General features: G+C 44.1%; 1 protein-coding gene and 1 pseudogene across 1 annotated transcript in view; one reads left to right on the forward strand and one right to left on the reverse strand.

Annotated features, from left to right (window-relative positions):
• The window catches only part of LOC140408573 (actin-binding LIM protein 2-like), a 512,880-nt gene that overhangs the window by 363,688 nt on the left and 129,724 nt on the right, over positions 1–19,468 (reverse strand). The window lies entirely within an intron of this gene.
• On the forward strand, positions 12,654–14,671 carry LOC140409512 (importin subunit alpha-3 pseudogene; annotated as a pseudogene).

Here is a 19,468-nt window from a genome sequence, read left to right on the forward strand (position 1 = left end):
TAGCCCCTCTTTTTGTAAAACAGTCTGACAATTGATAGCTACTGTCGACCCATTTAATTTTTGTTATCTCCGCTCTGCCAACATCTGCTTCAAACTTGCAATGTCTATCCTTAACCTTTTATCATTGACACCTTTTGTAGAGTGCACATTTTCTCACAGGGATTTATTGTCAATGTGACAGTCAATAGGTATATAACCCAAATCCCCTAATCCCAAAATTTCTGTCATTATCTGAGATATAAAAAAGGCCATATCCACCGCCTCTACAAGGCTCAACGTCTCAGCAGCTAAAGTGCTTTTGACCACTCTCCTTATTTTCTTTGTTTCCCACACAGAGGGCAACATTTACCATGGTTCCCCAAAAGCAAAATTAGAAAACCCCATCACATAGATTTGCATAGGTCGCATCACTATAAACTATGCGTTTCAAGTGCTTAAGGTCACCTAAAACCGGGAACCTCAAAACATACTCCTGCATTTTTAGTTTGACCAACGCTTTATTTGCTCTCATTATGTCTTCCACTTTGGGATCATTCATTTTTGTACTCAACTCTAAGACATCAAAACTCATGTCCGGTCTAGTCTGTCGACCTAACCAATTCAGTTGCCCAATTAAACTTTGCAGTTGCTCTTTTTCCATCTTCAAAACCATTGCGTCTTTTTGTGAAACCCGGCCACGACTAATTGCTATTGGGCTGATGCTTTCCAAATAAGATTGCTGACGTAAAGTTGCCCCTAACGTAGTCTGTCCGATTTCCAGTCCAAAATATTTAAACGCACTGGAAGCATGACTTCCAACCCTGAATTCTTTCCTCAAACCAGAGATTATAATAGCTTTGAAATCATTTGTCCCACCCCACAAAAAATCATCGACATGCATCATAAAGATGCCAGAAAGATTTCCTTTATAGTGCCAGTAAAACATTGCCGGATCTGCTTGCAACTGGCAACAGCCTAACTTTAACAAAACTGACCTTACCGAAAAATACCAGACTCTAGATGCATCATTTAATCCATGTACACATTTGTTCAACTTCCAGAGTACCCCTTCTGTGTTAGCTGCTTCTTTAGGAGAACGGAGAAAAATGTCTCTCTGGAGCTGATGTCCCTGTAAAAAGGCAGCTTTTATATCTGTAGGTTTGCATTCCCATGCCTTTGTGGCTAATAGAGCCAAGAAGATCTTTAAAATAACCTTTCCTGCCATAGGTGTATCTGCCCTGAAATCCTGATCTTCTAAGTTTTCTTCAAATCCCCTTGCCACAAGCCTGGCCTTTGCCTTATAAGTTCCATCCAGAAGAACCTTTTCCGTGCAAATCCATCTGTGGGATAGACCACTTTATCCCCTATCTGGTACTTCTGTGTATACCCCAAATTCACTCCAACTACGCAGTTCTTGCTGTTTGGCATCTTTGATAACTTTTTCATCTAATTTATTGGAAGCCACCAAACTCTCACGTGCATGTGGGCTTCTACTCCTATTAGTATTCGTAGTCTTACGCATGTTCCAAGATCTTGATAAACTACGTCCGCTCTCCCACCTGGTATCTCGTTCTGTACTGCTACTGCTTGATCTTTCCCTTCTGCTGTGGGATGTCCTTTCAATAGTTCTTGACCTTTTCCTGCGGACCTGTTCACAATCCAATGTACTATCTGAACTGGCACTGCGTTTCTGTGCCCTCCATTTTTGAACTTGGTATTCCCAATCCATTTTATTGACACCCTCCCCTGAATGCTGTACATTCAACCAATGTTTATACTTTCCAGTGGCCTTCCCTGCTCTACTAATAATAGTTGCATCCTTACATTGACTGGACCCTTCAAGCAAGTATGTCACTTTTGTACCAACTTTTGGCAGTTGTCCTTTCGGAAAAATGGCCTGTTCTAAATCATCAGAAGTGTTGTGTTCCTCTGTAGAAACCCTGTCTATATCAGTTAACTGGTCCTCATAGTTCTGTAACATGTGCGTACCGGATGACTCTGGTTCCTCGTCATGTCTGTCTGTTCTGTCTAAATTTGAAAATTTGCAATCTGTACCCATTACCCTTGATGAATGTACTCTAACAGTTTGATTGACATGTTGCAAAATAATTGTTTTGCCATCTATGCCTATGATCTTCCCATGGCCTTTCCATTCATTAAAATTGTCTCTCTTATAATATACTATGTCTCCTTGCTGAAAAACGGTATTTGATGGCCGCACATTATGCCCTAAAGCTCTGCGAATTCTTTCAGAGACTTCTGCTTCCAAAAAAGTTTTTCTACTGCTATGGAATGCATTTAAATGCTCAGCAAAAGCATAGCTAATTGTAGTCCCTATCATGTGAGAGTACCTTTAAGAAATGGGTGTTTAAGAAATGTACCTTTAAGAAATGGGTATTTATCAGTGATGTCAGAGTGTGGGTGGAGCTGGGCTGTCTGTCAGATTTGTACTTTCGTTTAGGCTGTTTGCTGCAGGGTGTTTTCTCGTTTCGTTTTCAGAGCTGGATAGCTGCAGTCACAGCCAGAAGGTGTATGAATCTCTCTCTCTGTAATACAAAGACTGTAAATCGAACCGTTGGTGATTTAAAACTAATAATTGCTCTCAGTAGTGACTTTAACCTGATGTGCTTCTGTTTAAAGGTTTTTTAAAAAAAGTCTTCTGGATGTTAAAAGGACAGCTTACGGATTACTTAGTGTTGTATTCTTTGGGGGTTGTATTTGAATAAATGGTTGCTAAGATGTTCACTGTTTGTTTTAAAAAGGTTAACTTGAGTTAATAGAATAAACATTGTTTGCTTTAAAAAAATACTTTTTCCATTTCTGCTGTACCACACTTGTAGAGTGGGCCGTGAGCTCCCCATACCACAATCTATCAAAGGTTGTGGGTCAGGTGAACTCCATGATCCACTTTGGGGTTCTCTAAACCCTGGCCCATAATCCCAAGCTGGAGGCTGGTCATCTAAAATGGATAGAATTTTAGGATTTCTACCGAACATTAATTGATAGGGACTATAGCCCCCAACCATTTGCAATGAATTCTTTGCATGTACCGCCCATGCTGAAGCTAAACTTAGCTTTCAGTTTGGTCTATCTGCCAAAGTTTTCCCGCGCATGTCATCTATTACCGCATGGTTTCTTTCACACATACCATTACTAAATGGGCTTTCTGCAGCCGTATTCGTAACTATGGTATTCACGTTTTCACACATATCCCTAAACTCATCATTAGCATATTCTCCCCCATTGTCCTAAGGAATATTGATTTGATCCAGAATTACTCTCTTTTCTTTACTTCATACAATCGTTGATTGACTAAATCTGGTTGCTAAATCTACAAAATGTAAAATAAATATGTTATTGGCTTTATCCCAGATCTTAACGTGCATGGCCACAATGTTGTTTAAACCCCTGGCCAAAGGTAGGGTTACTATCGGTCGTGCTAGTGTCCTTCTGTACTTCCTACAAACTTCACAGCGATCATTCATCTGTTCGATCAGTTTATTATAGTTTTCATCCCTTACCCCTGCATCCTTTAATACATTTTTCAGCCTCCGAGGAGACGGATGCGCAAATTGCCTATGCAGTTTTAGTACAACAAGCCTTTTATCAGCTAAAGTCCCATTTTCAACTGCCATTAACACATCCTTAACAACTGTACTTGAAATATTATTTGTCAATAATAAAATACAATAGTGTCCCGACTGTGTAAATTGTAAGTCCACCGTCTTTCCAAAACTGTTGCCGTATCCTGTTCCATATCCAGTTTCATATTTACATAGACATAGAATTTACAATGCAGAAGGAGGCCATTCGGCCCATCGAGTCTGCACCGGCTCTTGGAAAGAGCACCCTACACAAGGTCAACACCTCCACCCTATCCCCAGTAACCCCACCCAACACGAAGGGCAATTTTGGACACTAAGGGCAATTTATCATGGCCAATCCACCTAACCTGCACATCTTTGGACTGTGGGAGGAAACCGGACCACCCAGAGGAAACTCACGCACACACGGGGAGGATGTGCAGACTCCGCACAGACAGTGACCCAAGCCGGAATCGAACCTGGGACCCTGGAGCTGTGAAGCAATTGTGCTATCCACAATGCTACCGTGCTGCCTTCTTCATCGACGGTCTGCTCAAAAGCAAAGGTATCTCACTTGATACAACATCCGTGCTAATGAAATGATTCACTCAGGGGCAATATTGCAAGGGATCACCACTCTTTTCAGTGACTTCAGAGTATTATCATCCCCAAACGTGAAACTTGTGGAACTTTCAAATTCCTTAACCTTGTTACAATTTTTAGCATTCAAGGAGTCCAGGTAACATTTTAACCAGTCAATTCCACACACAGTAGATGTGCAGCCACTGTCCAATACAGCACAATTGAAGGATTCTGCAACCAACACCCTCATTACCGACGTAAAACTGCTTGTTAATAGGACAATGTCTTCTTTCTGGTCACTATCTTTTTCCTCTTCTGACTCTTCCGTGTCATGTGTCATTTCAAACACTCTATTATAATGTGTTGGACAATTGAAAGCATAATGGTATTGAGAGTCACATCGAAAACATCGATTTATCATGCCCCATGCATTTCTGGGGTTCATCTTCCTATTGTAGGTTCTAACTGGGTTTCTGTCTTCATAATTTCCGGGTCCCGATCTCCTTCTATAGTCATGGAACCCGTTTGTAGCCATGCGATTTTGTCATCCTGTTAGTAATATATCTTCCATATTCTACTTTATTGCAGACTGACCTATTTGGGTCATCAGAGCCATCGGAATCGAATGTTTCCCCAGAAACTTTTTTAAAGCTTCTGTCATCTGATCGAATAAGGTATCCTTATCCGCAAACTGAACTCCTGTCAAAACCAGGAGCCTATCCATGTTGCTCACTCTAGCACAGTCAAGTAATTTAAAGGCTAACACAGACTGTGGAAATTCCAGGTTGTGTTTCTGCAGCCTTTTATATAGTCTGCCAAATTCCATTATCTAGTCTTCCATGGAGAATTCCTCTATTTTCCGGAACCTATCAAAATCTGACCATGCTTCATACGCACTTAACGAGTCATCCTTTTTATAAATCTTATCCATATAACGTAATAGAGTCTCCAGACCTTCTTCTGAGTCTAACACTTCCAATTCCAGCTCAGAAAACTCTTTGCTTCGGATTTGACTATCATAATGTAGAGAAAGAGCCAAAGCCATACCTTGTTTTCTCTTTCCCAAGGCAGTTAACTTAGTCCACATAACTACTGCATTTCTCCATTGGTCGTACGATTCCCTTTCAGAAAATAAGTGCGGGGGGGGGGGAAAGAGTCATATCCGACCATCTTTATCCTAGGTTCAGCCATATGTCTTTTTTTCTCTTCTCACTCACTCCTTCGTCTGGTCTGGAAAAGTTGTATCTTTCAACACTTCACATTTGCACAGCAACCATCCTCTGCTACCATTTGTTAGACGTTTAGCTACTGTTGTATAAAGAATCAAAGGTTCTGGTCCTTTTCACAAACACCTTTATTTCACTTTAACAGACTCTGCACAAAACTCTATCTTCACATCACCTGACACAAAGGCCACCTGAAGCCTCTTTACATATATGTGTCAATTATTGGATATTTAACATAAATGAGACAACTAATTGGAATGTCTCTTAATCCATTACTTAACATCCGTCAGCTCATTCAATGACCAGCGACACCTATACACCTTGGGCCATCGCTGGTCTCCCCTTCTAGGTGGACGGCCAGGTCTTCAGTGTGTGCGGCAGCCCCCTACACATGGGGTATCACCTCCAGCCTGTGTTGTCGCTGCTGCCTTCCACGGCGCTTACCTGCATCGGCTGCCACAAGCAGAGCATGGGTAGCCTCCGCAGGATCAACTTCAGCAAATATAGTTTTATCTGGATGGAATTGGAGAAGTAGACTGACAATCAGTTGGGGATCCCATCCCGGGACCTTCAAATCCCTCAAGGCTCCCCCACACTTATCTTTCCCGCCTTCTCTCAAGGTGCCATGCAGTGAGCTAGTTGTGCTGGCAAACCTTGCTCTGCACATTCGTTCCCGGCCACATCACAAGCTCCTGGACTCTAGGCCCCAGACATCTGCCTGAAACATTAGGAAGACAGTGTACAACTGCCCTCTGCACATTCAACAAACTTACCCTTTGACCATGAGAAAGTCCACAGTGGTGAAGCCCTGCTCTTTAGTGTTTGATTGTTGGTAGCTGCCTCTATGGTGCTGATGCTCCTCGAGTTCAGGCACAGTGTTCAGGCTTCAAAGGTTGCTGGACATGCAATTCACTAATCATCCTTTGAGGTATGGCACTTGTACCCTCGAGGAGGCACTTAAGAGTTGAGGAGTGTTAAGTGCTATCTCAACTAACAAAGTTCGCTCCTTATTTGAAATAGCCTTCAGTTGTGAAGCTCGAGGCTGCTCACAATCAAAGGGAGTGTTTGGTAGTACAGACAGGCGGTGGCTGTGATTGCCTCTGTTATGGATCTCCACAATATTTAAAGATGGCTTGAAGGCCTTGCAGAATCACAGCCTCTTAATCTTGTTGTTTTGTCTACTTGCTTACTAAACCAATCTATCTTGGTGCATTTTAAGAGTTTTCTGAGGTATTGAAATTTTGTGATAAAGTTATGTTGGATGGTTGATATTAAAAATACATTGTAGTGGGAAGCAGCAATCAGCAGAGTCTTCTAACTTGCTGATCAAGAAAACACCGATGCAATGGTGAACCTTTCAGTCTCTGTCCTTTGGCCTCTTAAAAGTAGTATCTATGTGCACATAGATACCCGAGGGCTCCAATGGTTCTCACTGACAGTGAAGACCTATGTTGTTCAATTATTCCGCTTTGTTACTCAGGAGTCATTAAATCTTTCTACCCTGTGGTATTAATGATAAAATTTAATCGCATTACACTCCTTGCATGAAATAATTATATTGAATAATATCGTGCACACATGCAGAAAAGTTGTCTTTTACATCTATAGAATGGAAAAGATCATGTGCAGTTTATCTGGGTTGAAAGTATTGAACTTTCACCCCACAAATATGAATTTATTGCACCGTGTCCATATGATGCAATGTGAAGAACATGTTAATGAGGGTTGAGGCAGTCACTGGAATCAGTGTCCTCGCCTGCACAGTATTATAAATAACTAATGAGGGGCAGCACCTTGGCACAGTGGGTTAGCCCTGTTGCCTCACGGCGCCGAGATCCCAGGTTCGATCCCGGCTGTGGGTCACTGTCTGTGTGGAGTTTGCACATTCTCCCCGTGTTTGCGAGGGTTTCGCCTCCACAACCCAAAGATGTGCAGGCTAGGTGGATTGGCCATGCTAAATTGCCCCTTAATTGGAAAAAACGAATTGGGTACACTAAATTTATTTTTTAAATAAATAAATAACTAATGGAATATTTTCCTGTCAAATGAACAATATTGTACAATACTATTAAAATAAAATTTATACTTTCTGGTTTGTTCAAAAGTCATGGTGCGATCACCTATAGGATGCAAACAAACTAACATTGTATTGTATCATAGCTGTAGTTGGCATTAATGACCCATGCTGCATATACAACAGACAACATTTGTAACCAAATGCCAAAATCGGCATAATCATTTTCCTGGGACCTTTCTGTGATTGTTTACTGAATTGATTGGTGAATCTTGGAAGGGACAAAATATCATATATAATTGAGGAGGTGGGTTAAAGTGCGGACGGGGTGGGGAGATGGGACCTGAAAACTGGAGAAGGAGTCAAGCCTATGATTTCTCCCCCTCGCCCTGGGTGATCTCTCCAGCCAATACTATCATGGGCTGATGCCTCTAATGAATGCCAGGACAAGTAGGTTTTCCCCTTTTGTTGGTTTCCTCAGCACCTGCTGCAGGTCCATCATGATGCTGTATCCTTCAGATCTCAGCCAGCTCAGTCAGTGGTGGTGCTATTGAACCACATCTGGTGATGGACATTGAAGTCACCCACGCAGAGTACATTCTGTATCCTTACCAGTCTCAGTGCTTCTTCCAAGTGGTGTTCAACATGAGGAATACTGGTTCCTCTGCTGAGGGAGGATGATGTGGTAATTAACAGGAGATTTCCTTGTTCATGTATGATCTGATGCCATGAAACTTCATGGGGTCCGGAGTCAATGTTGAGGACTGCCAGGGTAACTCTCTCCCGACTGTACATCACTGAGCACTGCCGCCACAAGCTCTACGGGTCTGACCTGCCGCTGGGGGCAGAGCATACCAGGGGACAGTGATGGAGTGTCTGAGGCACTGGGTGTAGAACAAAGAACAAAGACAATTACAGCACCTGAACAGGTCCTTCGGCCCTCCCAGCCAGATCCTTTATCTAAACCTGTCGCCTATTTTCCAAGGATCTACTTCCCTCTGTTGCCCGCCCATTCATATATCTGTCTAGATGCATCTTAAATGATGCTTTCGTGTCCGCCTCTACCACCTCCGCTGGCAAAGCGTTTCAGGCACCCACCACCCTCTGCGTAAAGAACTTTCCACGCACATCTCCCTTAAACTTTCCCCCTCTCACCTTGAAATCGTGACCCCTTGTAATTGATACCCCCACTCTTGGAAAAGCTTGTTGCTATCCACCCTGTCCATACCGCTCATAATTTTGTAGACCTCAATCAGGTCCCCCCTCAACCTCCGTCTTTCCAACGATAACAATCCTAACCTACTCAACCTTTCTTCATAGCTAGCACCCTCCATACCAGGCAACATCCTGGTGAACCTCCTCTGTACCCTCTCTAAAGCATCCACATCCTTTTGGTAATGTGGCGACCAGAACTGCACGCAGTATTCCAAATGTGGCCTAACCAAAGTCCTATACAACTGTAACATGACCTGCCAACTCTTGTACTCAATACCCCATCCGATGAAGGCAAGCATTCTGTCTGCCTTCTTGACCACTCTATCAACCTGCATTGCCACCTTCAGGGTACAATGGACCTGAACTCCCAGATCTCTCTGTACATCAATTTTCCCTCGGACTCTTCCATTGACCGTATAGTCCGCTCTTGAATTGGATCTTCCAAAATGCATCACCTCGCATTTGCCTGGATTGAACTCCATCTGCTATTTCTCTGCCCAACTCTCCAATTTATCTATATTTTGCTGTATTCCCTGACAGTCCCCCTCGCTATCTGCAACTCCACCAATCTTAGTATCATCTGCAAACTTGCTAATCAGACCACCTATACCTTCGTCCAGATCATTTATGTATATCACAAACAACAGTGGTCCGAGCACGGATCCCTGTGGAACACCACTAGTCACCTTTCTCCATTTTGAGACACACCCTTCCACCACTACTCTCTGTCTCCTGTTGCCCAGCCAGTTCTTTATCCATCTAGCTAGTACAGCCTGAATCCCATGCAACTTCACTTTTTCCATCAACCTGCCATGGGCAACTTTATCAAACGCCTTAGTGAAGTCCATGTATATGACATCTACAGCCCTTCCCTCATCAATTAACTTTGTCACTTCCTCAAATAATTCTATTAGGTTTGTAAGACATGACCTTCCCTGCACAAAACCTTGCTGCCTATCACTGATAAGTCTATTTTCTTCCAAATGTGAATAGATCCTATCCCTCAGTATCTTCTCCAACAGTTTGCCTACCACTGACGTCAAGCTCACAGGTCTATAATTCCCTGGATTATCCCTGCTACCCTTCTTAAACAAAGGGACAACATTAGCAATTCTCCACCCGTGCTCAAGGATGCTGCAAAGATATCTGTTAAGTCCCCAGCTATTTCGTCCCTCACTTCCCTCAGTAACCTGGGATAAATCCGATCCGGACCTGGGGACTTGTCCGCCTTAATGCCTTTTAGAATTGCCCAAAACTTCCCCCTTCCTTATGCCGTCTTGACCTCGAGTATTTAAACATCCATCCCTAACCTCAACATCCGTCATGTCCCTCTCCTTGGTGAATACCGATGCAAAGTACTCATTAAGAATCTCACCCATTTCCTCTGACTCCACACATAAATTCCCTCTTTTGTCTTTGAGTGGGCCAATCCTTTCTCTAGTTACCCTCTTGCTCGTTGTATATGAATAAAAGGCTTTGGGATTTTCCTTAACCCTGTTAGCCAAAGATATTTCATGACTCCTTTTAGCCCTCTTTATTGCGCGTTTGAGATTTGTCCTACTTTCCCGATATTCCTCCAAAGCTTCATCAGTTTTAAGTTGCCTAGATCTTATGTATGCTTCGTTTTTCATCTTAGCTAGTCTCACAATTCCACCCGTCATCCATGGTTCCCTAATCTTACTATTTCTATCCCTCATTTTCACAGGGACAGGTCTATCCTGCACTCTAATCAACCTTTCCTTAAAAGACTCCCACATTTCAAATGTTGATTTAAACAGCTGCTCCCAATCCACATTCCCTAGCTCCTGCCAAATTTTGTTATACTTGGCCTTTCCCCAATTTCGCACTCTTCCTTTAGGACCACTCTCGTCTTTGTCCGTGAGTATTCTAAAACTTACGGAATTGTGATCGCTATTCCCAAAGTAATCACCGACTGAAACTTCAACCACCTGGCCGGGATCATTCCCCAATACCAGGTCCAGTATGGCCCCTTCCTGAGTTGGAATATTTACATGCTGCTCTAAAAAAACTCTCCTGGATGCTCTTTGCAAATTCTGCTCCATCTACGCCTCCAACACTACATGAGTCCCATTCAATGTTGGGAAGTAAAAATCTCCCATCACAACCACCCTATTGCTCCTACATTTTTCTATAATCTGTCTACATATTTGTACCTCAACTTCACGCTCGCTTTTGGGAGGCCTGTAGTAAAGTCCCAACAATGTTACTGCACCCTTCCTATTTCTTCGCTCTATCCATATTGCCTCAGTGCTCGAATCCTCCATAGTGCCCTCCTTAATCACAGCTGTGATATCATCTCTGACCAGTAAAGCAACTCCTCCACCCCTTTTACCTCCCTCTCTATCCCTCCTGAAGCATCTATGCTCTGGGATATTTAGTCGCCAATCTTCCCCTTCCCTCAACCAAGTCTCAGTAATACCAATCACATAATATTCCCAGGTACTATTCCAAGCCCTAAGTTCATCTGCCTTACCTGCTACACTTTTCGCATTAAAACAAATGCACCTCAGACCACCTGTCCCTTCGTGTTCATCATCTTTTCCCTGTCTACTCTTCCCCTTAGTCACAATGAGTTTATTATCTAGGACCGTACTGGCTTTAGTTGCTGCCTCTTTACTGACCTCTAACTTCCTAATCTGGTTCCCATCCTCCTGCCACATTAATTTAAAACCTCCCCAATAGTGTTAGGACATTGGTTCCAGTCCTGCCCAGGTGTAGACCATCCAATTTGTAATGGTCCCACCGCCCCCAGAACCGGTTCCAATGTCCCAAAAATCTGAACCCCTCCCTCCTGCACTATCTCTCAAGCCATGTATTCATTCTGACTATTCTTGAATTTCTACTCGGACTGTCTCCTGGCACTGGTAGCAATGCTGAGATTACTACCTTTGAGGTCCTACTTTTTAAACTTATCTCCTAACTCCCTAAATTCTGATTGTAGGACCTCATCCCGTTTTTTTTACCTATATCGTTGGTGCTTATGTGCACCACGACAACTGGCTGTTCACCCTCCCCCTTCAGTAAGTCCTGCAGCTGATCTGAGGCATCCCTGACCCGTGCACCCGGGAGGCAACATACCATTTGGGAGTCTAGTTTTCAAGCACAGAAACGGCTGTCTGCTCCCCTTACGATTGGATCCCCTATGACTATAGCCCTGCCAGTCTTTTTCCCACCCTTCTGTGCAGCAGAGCCATCCACGGTACCATGAACCTGGCTACTACTACCTGACTGATGTTTTACAACAATTATTAGTTTCATGGTCACCAGTGCTGGGTCTAGATGTTAGCTCCACATTTATTACTTACCATGGTGGGATTTTAACCGGTTTCCCCCAGAACATTGACCTGGCCCTCTGGATTACTAATTCAGTAACATTACCACTGCACCACCATGCCCATTCTACAGTGCTTGATTGTTTCAGCATGAGAAGAGGCAGAGGACAAACTAAAAATGCAGCGGGGCCCAAAGGGTTAAATGTAACTCACACTGAAGGCTTTAACAGCTAAGTACTGGTGCCTAAGTTAATGGGAGGCAAGGCCTTTACTCGACCCTCTCCTCAACTTGCCGCTAGCAAGACCATCTCTAATACCATCTTGTACCAAAAGCCAGCTTCACCTGGAATTCCCGGGGCGATGATAAGGAAACTGAATAGGCGAAGAGAGAAATAGGCATTTAATCCAGCCCTGTTCTCCCTCCAACAGCATTTGGTGTGGCAGGGAAGTGGATTTCGGACAGGATATCAGAGGAAAAACTACTGCTCTGAGTCAACTGCCAATTTGGGTTTATAATGTAAACAATATGTCAACATAAACTTGCAAGGTGAGATGGCTGGTTGGGTTTTGCATAAATGCTGAAAAAACATTAGTCAAAGAGTATTAGCCAAATTCATTTACTAAAATCTCATTTGAATATTGAAATTTGATTGGTTGGGAGAGTTGATTTAGACCCTGTCATAATGCTGGCATGATGACACACTGCACTCAGTCATGGATAGTAAGTAAAGGGGAGCCCGGTGTGTAAACAGACACTGTGTTTTTGCAATCCTCTTAGTAATATGGTCTTAGAAAATTTGTAATTCAGAACTACTCCATTTAAAAGTTATAATGAGTGGTCCATTTCTGACCATAAAGGTGAGGAAACATTGGATAAGAGATCTTCAATCGCTGAATCGTTGACTTTCCTTTCAAACACAAGTCCTTCTTCCTCAGAAGCAAATGGATATGGCCGATACCAATAAGTTGGACAATCAAAGGATAAAGAGTTTCAAGAAAAAAGGGCGGGATCTGGAGACTGTGAGACGACAACAAAATGAGATCGTTGTTGAACTCAGAAAAATCAAAAGGGATGAACACTACTTAAAGCGAAGGAATGTATTAGTAGGAAATGAAGAGACTGATCCTGACGGTGAGGTCAAAGTGCATAATGTATCATTGGAAGAAATAGTAAAAAATGCAACTAATGAAAACCAAGAAATCCAGCTAAGAGGAGTGCAAGCTGCAAGAGAGCTGGTATCCAGTGATTATGCTCCTCCAATTGGTGACTTAGTCAACTCTGGCATTTTTCCAATTCTTATACACTGTCTCGAACAGGACCACAATCATCAACTGCAATTAGAAGCAGTGTGGGCTTTAGCAAACATTGCTTACGGTCCTTCAGAACACACAGACGCTGTGATTAAGTCAAATGCTGTTCCTCTCTTACTAAGGCTGCTTGGCTGTTTTCATCAGGATGTATGTGAACAAGCACTTCTGGCTTTAGGCAACATCATAGCTGACGGGTCTAAATGCAGAGATTATGTCATTCGTCTCGGAATTCTAAAGCCCGTGCTTTCTTTTGTCAATGCTTCAATCCCCATTACTTTCCTCCGTACTGTCACATGGGTCATTGTTAATCTCTGCCGCCAGAAAGACCCTCCCCTACCAAAGGAAACTGTTCAAGAGATCCTTCCAGCTCTGTGTGTTCTTGTTCACCACAAAGATGTTCATATCTTAATCGACACTGTTTTAGCCTTGTCCTACATAACAGATGCTGAAGATGAGCAGATCCAGGTCGTGATAGATTCAGGAATAGTTCCTAATCTGGTGCCTCTTTTTAGCCATCAGGAGGTCAATATTCAAACTGCATCATTGCGAGCTGTAGGAAATATTGTAACTGGTACTGATGAACAAGCACAAGTGGTCTTGAACTGTGGAGCCCTTTCTCATTTCCCAGCATTGCTAACTCATCCTAATACGAAAATCAACAAAGATGCTGTATGGTTTCTCTCCAATGTCACTGCTGGAAACCAGCAGCAAGAACAGGCAGTGATTTCTGCTAACCTTGTTCCTATGATTGTAAACCTCATGGAAAATGGAGATTACGCTACTCAGAAAGAAACTGCCTGGGTTATAGCCAATCTAGCCAATTGTGGCAGGAAAGAACAGATTGACTACTTGATTGAACAGAATGCAGTAGTTCCTTTCTGCAAACTGCTAACACTGCTGGACTCTCAGATAATTATTGTGGTGCTGGATGGGTTAAGTAACATCCTGAATACAGCAAATGATAAGGTAGAACTGGTAGCAAACTCAATTGAAGAATGTGGAGGTTTGCAAATGATTGAACAATTACAACTGCACGAAAACGAGGAGATATATAAACTGGCATATGACATCCTTGATCAGTTGACATCAGAGGAAGGTGAAGATGCTATTCTGGTGCCAGAAAAAATGGAAGATGCAAAACTTGGTTTCACTTCGAACACAAGCAGTCCAGAAAAGGAATTCCACATCTAAAGAGGTATACTTTCTGGAGTTAATGAAATGGAAGATTTGATCGATCCTGCTTTCTTCCATTGCTGCATCAAACTGAAGAGCTGTACTACAGATTCTGTTTGGCATACCTGAAAATCCCAAACTGAACTAGACTCCCACATACACACCATGGTTTCTTTTCAGGAATAAAACTCTGACCACCCGAGTTGTCCCTATGCATAAAGTTGAATGTTTATGTATGCAGGCCTAGTTACAAACCACAAGTCAACGAATAAAGTCCAGGAACCAGCAACAAAAGTTTGTCTATATTTATACCGAACAGATATTGGAGAATTTAGGCAGTTTAGTTAAACTATTCAAGGTAAGAAGTTACGAGAAAAATGGTTGGAAATACTAGTGGAAGAATGCCTAACCTAAGTGTGAAAAATTATTCAATCCCCTCCCCCACTTTTTGTCCAGTGATAATTCTGAGATAATGTCCCATGCTGATGCTGTACTCAGTGAGTAACTTGGCATCGAACATTGAACTTCTCTTTCATCTGTATGATTTTATTTCTCTTAATCCTTTAGAATCACCAATTTGTTTTTCCTCGGTTGTTTGCCCAGTTTAGAAACAAGAGCCTGGAAGTTCTGTGAAGGTTTTCTTTATCTCTCACAGATGGTGGGAGGTTGGCAGGAACAATTAAGAAATTTGTGTAAACATTTATGAATATTCCTAAGAGTAGCCTCTGTGCAATTTTGGGGCAAAGGTGTCAGAATCATCGTCCATAGATCTGCGTTTCGGCATGTATCTGCTCTCTGCAAGAGAGGTGAGAAAGCTAGATTTGTTATAGCAATGGCAATTCCAATGCTGAGAGCAAAAAATATACACGCAGACAAATACATGTTGGCACCTACAATACTTTCTGTTTTTTATAGTATAAAAAGTCATTAATCATAAATGATGCAATTGTTGTTCTTGTAATTCTCACTGATTCTGTTAGTCTTCAGTGTGTGAGAAGCTCATGTATGTAATTCTTTGTCACCAGGATTGGACAATAGCTTCCTTTGCTGCTTCCCCCTGACCCTTGTCATTGAGCTAAAGTTTCTTGCTTGCTGTCATCTTGATCTAGCACCTCTAGCTTCTCCATTTTCCTCCATGCCCTTTCTGATCACAGACTTGAAACCCACCATCTTACCCCCTTAGCCCTTTTCCCACTAAACTGTGACCATCCATCCTGTTCCTTGTAAATGAGCAACTTTCCTCAAGTACTTTCAGAACTGGTATCGCTTTATCTCAAGAAAACTATCCTTGACCCCACAGTGCTTGCAAACTATAAGGCCACCTTCAACCTACCTAACGTCTCCAACGTCCTCACCAGCTCTATCATTGGAATCTCCACCATTGGGTTTCTGTCTCTCCCACATTGAAATATCCCTTCCATTACTTTGAAATATCCCTAATCAAAACTGTAAATTACGGGCGCGTTCCACCGGTCATGTCGCGCCCCAATGGGAGCGCAATGCGGCTGGTAGATCCCAGGTGAAACCTCCCGTGGGTTTCTTGGCAGCCACAACGCCTCACTGGATCTACCCAAGTCCTGCGAGGAGTTGAGATCAGGAACCCGACCACAATGGACGGGACCAAGCCACACTCGCGTAAGTAGGCCTTAAACCTACTTTCGGCCTACTTACCTGGTATCTACCGGCATCCCAGGATCCACTGACCTCCCCAGGGAGGCCGCAGCCAGGCACCATTCAGTACTGGCCCACACAAACGTGGAACAGGCGGAACGGCACCCGGGGGATCTCCTAGGCCATCGGAGGCTCCTGGGTAGCCAGGGATAGGTCTGGATTCCCCCCTGACCCTCCCCCTGGAATGCGGGCACCTTGGTACTGCCCAGCTGGCAGTGCCATCCAGACACTGTCAAGGCACCAGGAGCATTGCCAGGGTGGCAGTGCAAGGGCCAGGGCTCGAGGGGCGCCATGCCATGAAGGGAGAGTGGAAGGAGGTATGATGGGTGGGGGGGGGGGTACAGAGCAGATTAGAAGGGGCCTCGAGAGGTTGGCGGGTGGGGGGAGGGGGGGGGGGGAGGGGGAGGGCCTGTAAGGGGGTGCACAGGGATCCCATAGTGGTGTCCTCACGAGTGGGTGTGGGATAGTGCCCAAATGGGTGGGGAGTGTGGGGGACCCACAAGCTCACTTGGAGACCATTTGTCATTTTTTGGAAGAATTGTGCCCTTGATCAAGTGTTCTTTTACAGCAAGTTGTGATCTAGAAAATGTGGTGGAAGCAGATTTAATGGTCACTCTCAAGACATTAGCCCGGAGGGGATGCTCACATTGGTACACCTATCCTGCCAGTGGATTTGGCAGAGACAATGCTAGGGTTTTCTCTCCAGGTACTATGAGGAGTCTGCTGTACATTGTCCATGTTTCTGATGCGTGCTGGAAGGTGAGAACCATGGCTGCTCTGTAGAACATGATGGTGCTGGACTTGAGGGGCTGGATTCTCCGTCCCGCTGTGCCAGATTTCTGGTTCAGCACGCCGGCAGGATGCTCCGTTTCGGTGGCTGGTCAATGGGGTTTCCCCTTGTGGGGCACCCCACGCTGTGGGGAAACCCCCTGGTGGAAGCAGATTTAATGGTCACTTTCAAGACATTTGCTGGGCTGCAGGGGAAGAGCATGGGAGTGGGATTAAACAGGATATATCTTGAAAAGAACTGGCGCGGTCATATTGAGCTGAATGACCTACTTCCAGGTGTCCTTCTGTGATTCCATATGAATTGTACTGAATTAGTCTATTAAGACAATCAAATACCTTCGAATTTTGAAACTCTCAGCCTTGTTTTCAAATTTTTGCTCCCTCTATCAGTAACCTCCTTCAGCCTCTGAAGTCTCCTCATTTCTCCAACTCTGGTTTGTTGGCATCCCTGACTTTAATCATTCCACTACCAGCAAGTGTGCTGTCCTGCTGCCAAGGCCCTAATTCCCTCCCTAGCTCTTTCTCCCTCCATTAAGGCACTTCTTAAAATCTAGCGCTTTTATCAGACAATTAGTTATCAGTCCTAAAGTCTACTTATGTGACCGGTGTCAGATTTTGTTTGATAACACTCGTGTGAAGTGCCTTGGGGAAATTCATCATATTAAGCACTATTATAAATGCAAGCTGTTATTGTTGGTAAACTTATTAAAGGTACAGGAATAGTAGTATACAATTAGGGAGGGGGGGGGGGGGAGGGGTAGCCATGGGAGTCATCCACATGAACTCTGGACACCATGTTGCCGCATTGTATCAAATCACATGGGCATAGAAATCTCCGGCTGATGACCTCTCTCAGTTGATGAATCAGTACTTCTCTATATTTAACACTACTAGGAGGAGGCATTGAGATAGCAAAGGCCCAGAGATTATATGTCCTCATGAATCTACTAATAGAAGATACATCTATCCATGTTAACATTTGCGAGAAGTGAAAACCTTATTGTTATTGTGGAGGTACAGTCCTGTCTTTGTACTCACAATATCCTCTTTTGCTTTGGTGACATTATCTCTGTGTTGAATGGAATAGACTCGGAATAGATCTAGCAGCTCAAAACTGGGTGTCTATGAGGTACTGTAGCAGCAGAATCTTTACATTATTGTAATTTGCAGCCTCATGGCCCAGCATATCCACCAATCTGCCACTGCCACAACACAGGGAGCCAACCCTAACTCTATTCAACTTCAGTCCACAGCAGAGCCTTTCATGGGCATTCTTTGAACCTGCCTCCCTTCCCATTCCCTAATGCAAACTGCTGGGAATTTGGTGCCTGCACCTCACTGGAAGTGTTGAAGTAAAACCCAAATACAAATTTAGTTCAGTCCTTTTCCCAGCAGGAACAGGCAGTTGGAGTAATTACTCCACAAACACTAGCTCTGCGCGCAAGCTCAATTTTCAACCACTATATCTTGACAAGCAGCAAGAAAGAAAATTATTTACTTGTTCCTGTGTGGACACACCTACCAAATAAGTGCAGTTGCTAGAGACTAGTTAAGCGCTGGAATATCCTGTCAGATGGGTGATCACTGGGTAGATTAACAAATGAACGGTTTATATTATAAATTTAGAGTACGAATTCATTTTTTCCAATTAAGGAGCAATTTTAGCGTGTCCAATCCACCTACCCTGCACATCTTTGGGTTGTGGGGACGAAGCCCACGCAAACACGGGGAGAATGTGCAAACTCCACACGGACAGTGACCCAGAGCCGAGATCAAACCTGGGACCTCGGCGCCGTGAGGCAGCAGTGCTAACCACTGCACCACCGTGCTGCCCTAAATGAACTGCTTATTAAAGTAAAACGAAATACAGAAAGTGAGATAAAAGCTATCGCGGGCTGGATTCTCCGTTCCTGAGACTAAGTGTTGACACCGGTGCAGGATTCATGGAGTTCCACGACAGCAAAACTGGCACCGCATCTGGATCAATTCTGCTGTTGTGGGGCTAGTACCGGCACCACATGGAACACAATCAATTCCAATGAGGAATGGTGCCGGATTCACCGGTTTCACGATTAACACTCAGGAGGCTAACAAGCCGCAGCCGCATATACACACTTCACACCCACACACACCATCCCAGCCAACAAGATGGCAGCATGACAGGCAGCTCGATGCTTCATCGATGTCAAGCTGGAGACTCTCCTGGACGCGGTGTAGGAGGTGGATGATCCTGTACCACGGCCCGGGAAGGTGGCTGCCAGCCGCCGCCATTTGCCATGTCAGAGCACAGGTTGCAGAAGCAGCCAGCGCCACCAGCAACACTGTCCGGACCGGCCAGCAGTGCCGGACAAAATTGCACAACCTCCTCAGGGCGATCAGGGTGAGTAGGCAACAGTGTGCCCCTGGCACTAACCCCCCCCCCCCACACAGAACCTGGAGGGTGGACGAACCCCAACCCTACACCACATGCCAGCCCCCATATTGACACCCAGATTTTGCCTTCTTCCAGACACTCCCAGCAGGCAGAAGATACAGATGCCTGACCCGCACATCCAAAAATAGGAATAGCTTCTTCCCCACAGCTACTAGACTCCTCAACGACTCTCACTCGGACTGAACTGTTCCCTGTAA

Source organism: Scyliorhinus torazame, chromosome 3 (assembly GCF_047496885.1).
Source record: "Scyliorhinus torazame isolate Kashiwa2021f chromosome 3, sScyTor2.1, whole genome shotgun sequence".
Lineage (NCBI taxonomy): Eukaryota > Metazoa > Chordata > Chondrichthyes > Carcharhiniformes > Scyliorhinidae > Scyliorhinus > Scyliorhinus torazame.